General features: G+C 32.4%; 1 protein-coding gene across 21 annotated transcripts in view; it reads right to left on the reverse strand.

The window, feature by feature from the left end:
• The window catches only part of LOC130894382 (rho GTPase-activating protein 21-B), a 237,408-nt gene extending 236,721 nt beyond the window's left edge, over positions 1-687 (reverse strand). For 19 of the 21 annotated variants that reach the window (XM_057801192.1, XM_057801188.1, XM_057801181.1 and 16 more), the window contains exon 1: positions 467-665. The gene's annotated coding sequence lies outside the window, so the exon portion shown is untranslated. Of the gene's footprint in view, positions 1-466 lie in introns of all 21 variants that reach the window. The other 2 variants (XM_057801193.1, XM_057801171.1) reach the window with 1 other exon arrangement.
• Positions 688-7,766: the final 7,079 nt, after the last annotated feature.

The raw sequence follows: 7,766 nt of genomic DNA on the forward strand, positions 1-7,766 counted from the left end.
TATGCAATAATTCAAGAAGTTGAAATCTTATTTATTTTCTGCTATCATTAAAACATGACGCGTTCTTATCAAAATAAAAAACAAATATTTACACATTCAATAAGGAACGATATTGAAAAGATATGACAACTGATTTTGGGAATACTTTCAATACTTATGACCCATATAAAAGTTGAATAATGGTAATTTATCTCAAATGGTTCACTTTTTAACACATTCCATAACACTAAATCATCGAGTAGCTAAGAGAAACATGAGGTATATGTCACAAACAGTCGCTTACCTTGTCTAACCAAAATAATAACAAATCAATCAACTAAAGATATATTAAAATTAACTCAAATTATGTAAATAAATTGGATATTAGGATATGCAAATTGATTGAAATTTGCGGTTTTTTAAATTTTACAGGTATTGCTGCAAGTACACTTGGTAGTTTCAATAATTTCGAAGAACGGTTACTCACCACGTAATGTCAAGCTACAGCTGAGAACCAGTTAAGATAGCTTCCATTTTCGTAAAATATTCGCCACAAATCACACGATTCACTACACTTAAAATAAACGACACTCAGTACAAATCCACTTCTAAATATACCACTCTTTCTGTCTCACTTGCAACTGGTCTGTCTGAACACGGAGAATTGAAGATGGCGACTGACTGTTTTCAAATGAGTTTGCGACGTTGTCTCATTTTTAGTAAAAGTTCTAAAAATATAAAAGTAACAGCAAACACCTATATAATTATCTATTTGACGTTACAGAAAATTTATTATTCAAACAGCATCTGCAACCTACGATATTATCAGATTAGAAAGTTTTGTATAGACTACACAATTAAAACATTGTTTATAGAACATGTAATTCATAAAGAGTCTATATTATTGTTTGTTGATAGATAAAAGATTAATTCATTATTAATAAAATTAAAAAACTTGTTCTGTAAATTTTCTTATGTATTTTATGAATGAACTTTTCATTTTTATCAACTTTTATATTTTGAAAATTTGGTAATAACTACATTATTCCAGATTTATCCATCGATATGACAACTAGGCTTGGAATATTTCATTAATAATCGAAGCACTACGGTTGTCATCTATTGGATAAAAATATAACTAATCGATGTTTCCTTCAATTACTGTATTTTTATGTAGTTATCTATATTAATTAGGTAAAAGGATTATAATGTTTTTAATGGAGTCACTAGAGGGCTCTTAAAGTATTTAATACAAATTTTTGTAATAAAATATTACAGAAATGGATTAGTCGTTTTTAAAATAAAATTTTTAATTAATTCCATTGCTAAAAATAAAACCTTGAAAAGCAAAGAAAGCTAAGTAATTTTTTGGTTGATCAAGAATCTTAGAAATATAAGTGAATTGTTTATTTTTAAACTCGAAGTAATAACTTTTATAATTTGAGTATTTGGTAAAAAAAGTACATTATCTCCGATTTATCAATTGATTAGATTATGCTTGAAATATCTCATACATAATCGGAGATCTGTGCCTGCCATCTATCCAATATAAATTTAACCAAATATTGTTTTATGACTTCAATAACTTCTGTAATTTTATGTAGTTATCTATATTAAATAAGTAAAAGCATGTTTTGAATAGAAACACTAGAGGGCTTTTAATGTTTTTAAAATGAAATTTTCAATAAATTTCATTGCATAATATAAAGAAACATTGGGAAACAAAGAAATCTAAGTCATTTTTTGCTTAAATAGGAATCAGGAAATTAAAAAACCATTTATAGCACAATTTTCTTTATTTTGTATACATCTACATACGAACAAGTACGATTTTTATCAACCACTTAAACATAATATTTTACAAGGAGTTCCGCTAAAGTACCTCACAATAGATATATCTAATCTGACACAAGTTGATATTGCTACATTTACTACAATAAACAATCTACAATTATTTACATAATACAATCATACTTAGTCTAGTAGGAACTTTGGTTTCTTTCAAGGTTATGTTCATAAAGTTTGTCTCCATGGTATATTTTTAAAGAACTGCTTGTAGCATTTGAAAAATATACATTTCAAGTGCTCCTCCTGATTAGGACTCGATTTTTAGATCTATTTCAAATATTAAATTGAAGATAACTTCAGAAATAAATTAATTCATATATTAATTATCCAATTTCTTGATACGACCATGGAAAACAACTTTACAACCCTCTACTCATATTAAATTTACAGATTAATATATAAACTCTCATGAGACCGTTATATGGAAAAAAATTCGAAAGTGTTTATCATTTATTGACACCTCACGTTATTGGAAACAAGTAGTAGTTGAAAAATTAAAGTGTACATTGTAATTACTGAAAATAATTTTTGGAAGTGTGATTTCTTGTTTGCTCCTTTCTGGACGACATACATAGTGTGACTTGGGAAATTAGTGTAGGTGAATATCTGTATTCCAAACAAAACAATACATAAAATTAATAGGTTTTAGGTTAGATATTTACACCTAAGCCGAAAGTTTTAACATAACCTCAATTTATTTATTCTGATTCGATTCACATTTATAATCATAGGCCTTTGAATGAGTCTATAGAAAAAGATTATTCAGTCTTTAAAAAGCTTCTAGAAAATAAAATTTAAACAACAGTGGGGTATAAAATAACCTCATAACCAAGACCGTAAGCAGGAGGGATTTAAAGCGATTCGCTTCTTTTTAAAAGACAAAAATATGGAATAAATAAAGACCACTCTGAAGATGATAAATTAGTTATCGGAACGCGCGTCAGACAGTGTAATTGTGAGTGTCGGTGTAAACAGTATTCAGTATGAATATCATCAACAGTTTCAAAAATTCTAACTTAGATAAGATGGGTAGTTGAAATTTAAGGAAATTTATGAAGTAATTGTTGATAAACTAGAGATCACAAGCACTGTCATTGAATCTAAAACACTGCGGAAGGCTAATTCTTTTCTGGCATCATTTCTAATGATTTTGCTTTAAAATTATGTTGATTAGCAATGTTTTTCCAATTCACACTCACTTTTATGAAGACATATCTGAAATGAGACTTTCTAGAGGCTGAACTAAATCTTTAGTGGTTCAAATGAGACTCTTGGAGAAATTTTACAGTACTGCCGGCTTCCATATGTACTACTGGAAGAGCATATTTTCTCTAAAACGCCTCAGAACTTATCTAAGTAACTCCAAATGCTCGAATAGAATAAATGATTTGGTGGTAATATCTATTCACCCCACAGCGAATTTGTGAAGACTTAATTTGATTTTGTAACAGAGTGTCGATATTTCTGCCATAATTTTCTGATGATTATTTATGCTAAAACAATTTTTTCTCTCTCCTGTTCCATCGAACCAAATCCACTTCCAAAATTTGGCCACGTCCTCTCCTATAATCCTGGAAGAAGAGTTACAAACCACGACTGAGTTAAACCCTTCGCATCTACTTTGAAGGTACTTTGAACAGTTTACCTTCAATCTCTGAAGACGATAACTTGGTTATCGAAACGAGCGTAAAACAGTGTAATCGTCATTGTTGATGTAGTGGTGGTGTAAACAGTGTACTCGGTATGAATATCCCCAACGGTTTCAAAAATTCCAACACCAGTCAATTGAGATAAGCAAACAATACTTTGAGATTACCAAGTTTCCAAAAAGAGTTTAGCCACACTATTAGTCGGTTTTAGCGCCGTCTGAAAACATCAAGCTCAAGATATCGTCATGAAACATCTATGTGTAAAAATTGTTCAGAAAAGTAGCAGAAATAACATCAAATCCCAAATGATCCAAGACCAAACTGAACTAGTCGAAAGTGAAAACCATTTTTTGTAAGTTTTCTTTTTTGATTGAAAATATTGACGGTACCATTGAGATTTTAGGAGTGTCCTATTAATTCTAAGGATAATTCTAATTTTTTTTTGGATTGATCTATACAAAAAATTCAATATTGCACTCTTTGATCTAATTCTGATTAATAGAACTGTTAGGTATTTTGTATAGATTATCCCCAAGATAAAGTCTATGGCAATAAGAAACTATAACATCAAGTAATAGAAACATCTATGAAGAAGCACGCATACAAACTAACAAGGCCACAGAAACGCTGTACGCTCCATATTAATCTACGCAGCTGAAACGAGAGCGTATACAAGCAGGACAAAACAACTTCTCCGAACAACAGAGATGGAAACCCTTGCATGCTAGCGATCAGATGTAGTCAGAGAGGTACGGAGAAGAAGACATGAATGGGAGGTACATGTGAACAGAATAGGGGAAAGTCGTCTGGCGAAACAAGCATTCCAGGAGAAGCCAACTACCTGAAGATCAGCTACAGAGAGATGGGCCGAATTATGGACATCGAGATTTCAAGACCGAAACTGAAGACACTGGAGAATACAGGGTAGGCCCTGAAATAACTGAATGACGAAGTATATTCAGAACTTCAATCTTGCTATTAGGGGTAGAATGATAGATGACCCAACGGTGCAGGCATATAGTAGAAACGGTGCAGGCATATAGTAGAAACGGTGCAGGTCTTCCAGCACGTGACTGAACCTACGATTTATCGTACACATATTTTCTATCTAAAAATCAATAATGATAACTTAAGATCTATTGTCTCTTTCACAAGATCAACTACAAGACATACGTAATAGTTAGAGATAACGTGAATAACTGACCGTACTAAAGATTGAATTTGACGTTAGCTTTGTATACTTTGTTATTTTTAGCGAATTTTTAGATTGAACGTGTACGTATCGTTAAAATCAGTTCTCTTGTTCTTAACCTTTAGATCAAAGTCATCTTACACTTTAAATAAAATTAAGAAAAATTAGGATTACACATCATAGTGCAACGTAGTATTATTTACACAGTTTTTTTATCACCAGTCGCTTATAGTGTGGTATCTGAAATTGTTAGGAAACTTGTAATTTTAACGAAGTTTGATCATAGAGGTTCTGAGCGATGAAAGTTTTAGAATACAAAACGTTTTGCATATTTTCAATTTGAATATGATAAATTATAGATTCTACATGTGCTGATTTCCAAGTTGAGTACATATAAATATTCACTAATTTATTGTTAACTATTTATTTTCAAAAATGATGGAATTTCACACATTAAGAGAAGAGAAAATCAATGTAAACTATCAGGTACCACTTAAATAGAAAGGCCAAAAATTCTTCTGTGTTGTTTCGGTTCCGAGTACCTATATGTGTTTAAATTTTATTTCTGGCATCTGTTATGGATATTTTCATTTGTGTGTTGCCCTGATGACGGTAATATATTCACCGAAACGTTGTTAAGGAATATTCTATTAAAGACCTATAGTTTACCCAAATATAATCCTCCAAAAATCAAGTCTCCAGTGATAAGCCAGCATGGCTATTATCGGATTTTATAATTCATACACCCAGTATACCGATATTTTTAGCAAAAGATTATTGCTAAATATGTCGATGTTAACCATATAAATGAAATACAAACAAATAAAGAAGTTGAATTCCTTTTTAACTACCAATTCGTAAAAGATTGACTTTTGTATTATAACGTTTATGTCTACTGAATTGACAGTTGACAGAAATATGGAATTGATTCATATGAATATTGTGCTGACGTATTAGTCATGTGATGGATTCTACTTTACATCTCTTCATAAAATGTTATGCGTATGCACGAGATTAGAGCATGCTCACAAGCGCAATTTTATACAGCGATAATTTATAAATCAACTGTCAGTTTATGTTTGTAAGTCAAGTTAATGCATTTAAGTTGATTCTTTAGTTACAAATGAATATTAAGTATTTACTTAATACATGAAAAACGGGAATATCATCAGAAACATTACGGAAAATAACCGCATGTGTACGAGAAGTATGTGGCTCTAAAAGGTTATTGCAAATTCAATTTAAGTATTTGTTTATATATTAGTTCTGACGCTTGAAACGGCATAAGGAGTTCTAGAGAAGAACAAGAAGAAGAAGTTTCTATATTATAGTATATTTCCTCGGTAATCTGATACCAGTTCACCTTCAATCTCTGAAGACGATCACTTGGTTATCGAAACGCGCATTAGACAGTGTAATCGTGAATGTTGGTGAAGTGTGAGTGGGGTGCTCATTTTGAATATCCCCAAAGGTTCCAGAAATTCCAGCTTAGTTAATAATTGAAAAAGAATAATGCAGTTGTCGTCTCTATTAGTAAACAAGACTTCGGTTGTCCGCCGGGAAGGTATACTACTTTGTTTTGCCGCCATTTTGGTAAACATTAGTGTTGACAGTGCATATTTGACGGTCGTGAGGTGGAAACGTGGCAAATTTATAATGGAAAAATATTGGATAAATCATCGTGTTTTAACTATTAAAACATTTTATCAAAATCAAACATCGATTACTGTAACGATGAGAAAGTTACGTGAAATTTTTGGGAGAAACAACGTGAATGATTTCGAAGAAAGAGTGACTGTAGCTGATAGAGCCAAGCATGAATCACAACGTACTGCAAGATTGGCTGAAAAAATTACTGCTGCAAGAGAGTGTTCAAAATAATCCCTCAGCCTCAATTCGACACCGTGCACAAGAGCTTGGTTTTCAAAGAACAACATATGCCAATAGGATGATACAGCTCGTCCATGGCAACCCCGATTTCCATGAAAAAATCATAATGAGTGACGAGGCACATTTTCATGTGAATGGATTTCTGAATAAACAGAATAGTCGGTTATGGGTAATGGAAAACCCTCAAATTATTCATCAGACATAGCCAAAACATGGGATTAAACATCAACATCAATAAAACTAAATTCATGATTATCACTAGGGAAGCGAATACGTTTAGAAAACATATAATGGAAAACCTATAGAACGGGTAGAAAAATTTAAATATCTAGGAACATGGCTCTATGAAGAATGGTCGTCGGACGATGAAATAAAATACCGAATTGAACAAGCTCGAAGTACATTCATAAAATTTAAAAATGTATTTACATGTACCGACTTTGATCTTGATCTTAGACTGAGACTTGTGCGGTGCTACGTTTGGTCAGTGCTTCTTTACGGGATGGAAGGTTGGACCCTTAAGGTAAAAAACATCAACAAATTAGAGGCATTCGAAATGTGGGTATATCGTAGAATCCTTAAAATACCATGCACTGTCAAAGTGAGGAATGAGGATATTCTCAGGCGTATCAATAAAGACCGTGAACTCTTTAACATCGTGAAGAAACGAAAGATTGCATATCTTGGCCATATAGCGAGGCCATAAATACCAATTCCTTCAGCTGATAGTCGAGGGCAAGATTGAAGGTAAGAGAGGATTGGGACGGAAGAGGATGTCATGGTTGCGGAACGTGAGGCAGTGGACGGGTATACAAGATATTCAGACATTGATCCATACCTCTAGAGATAGAGAAGCCATGAAAAATGTGGTCGCGAACATCCATTAATGGGTAAGCATTAAAAGAAGAAGATTCATCATTTAAATTTGCATCCATTAAAAGTGCAATTTGGTCAGGAGGAATCATTGGACCTTACTTATTTGAAACTGAAAACGACGTAACGGAAACTGTCAATGGGAAGCGATATCGTGATATGATTTAAAACTTTTTAACGCCACGATTGCATGTTTTAAGGTTGATTAACTTGTGGTACTAACAAGACGGTGCCCCATCGCATGCAGCCAGTATTACAATGGTATTACTTTCCATAACAAGTTATTTCAAGAAATGGTGATGTTGTTTGGCCTCCAAGATGGCCTGATTTGACTG

Source organism: Diorhabda carinulata, chromosome 5 (genome assembly GCF_026250575.1).
Source record: "Diorhabda carinulata isolate Delta chromosome 5, icDioCari1.1, whole genome shotgun sequence".
Taxonomy (NCBI): domain Eukaryota; kingdom Metazoa; phylum Arthropoda; class Insecta; order Coleoptera; family Chrysomelidae; genus Diorhabda; species Diorhabda carinulata.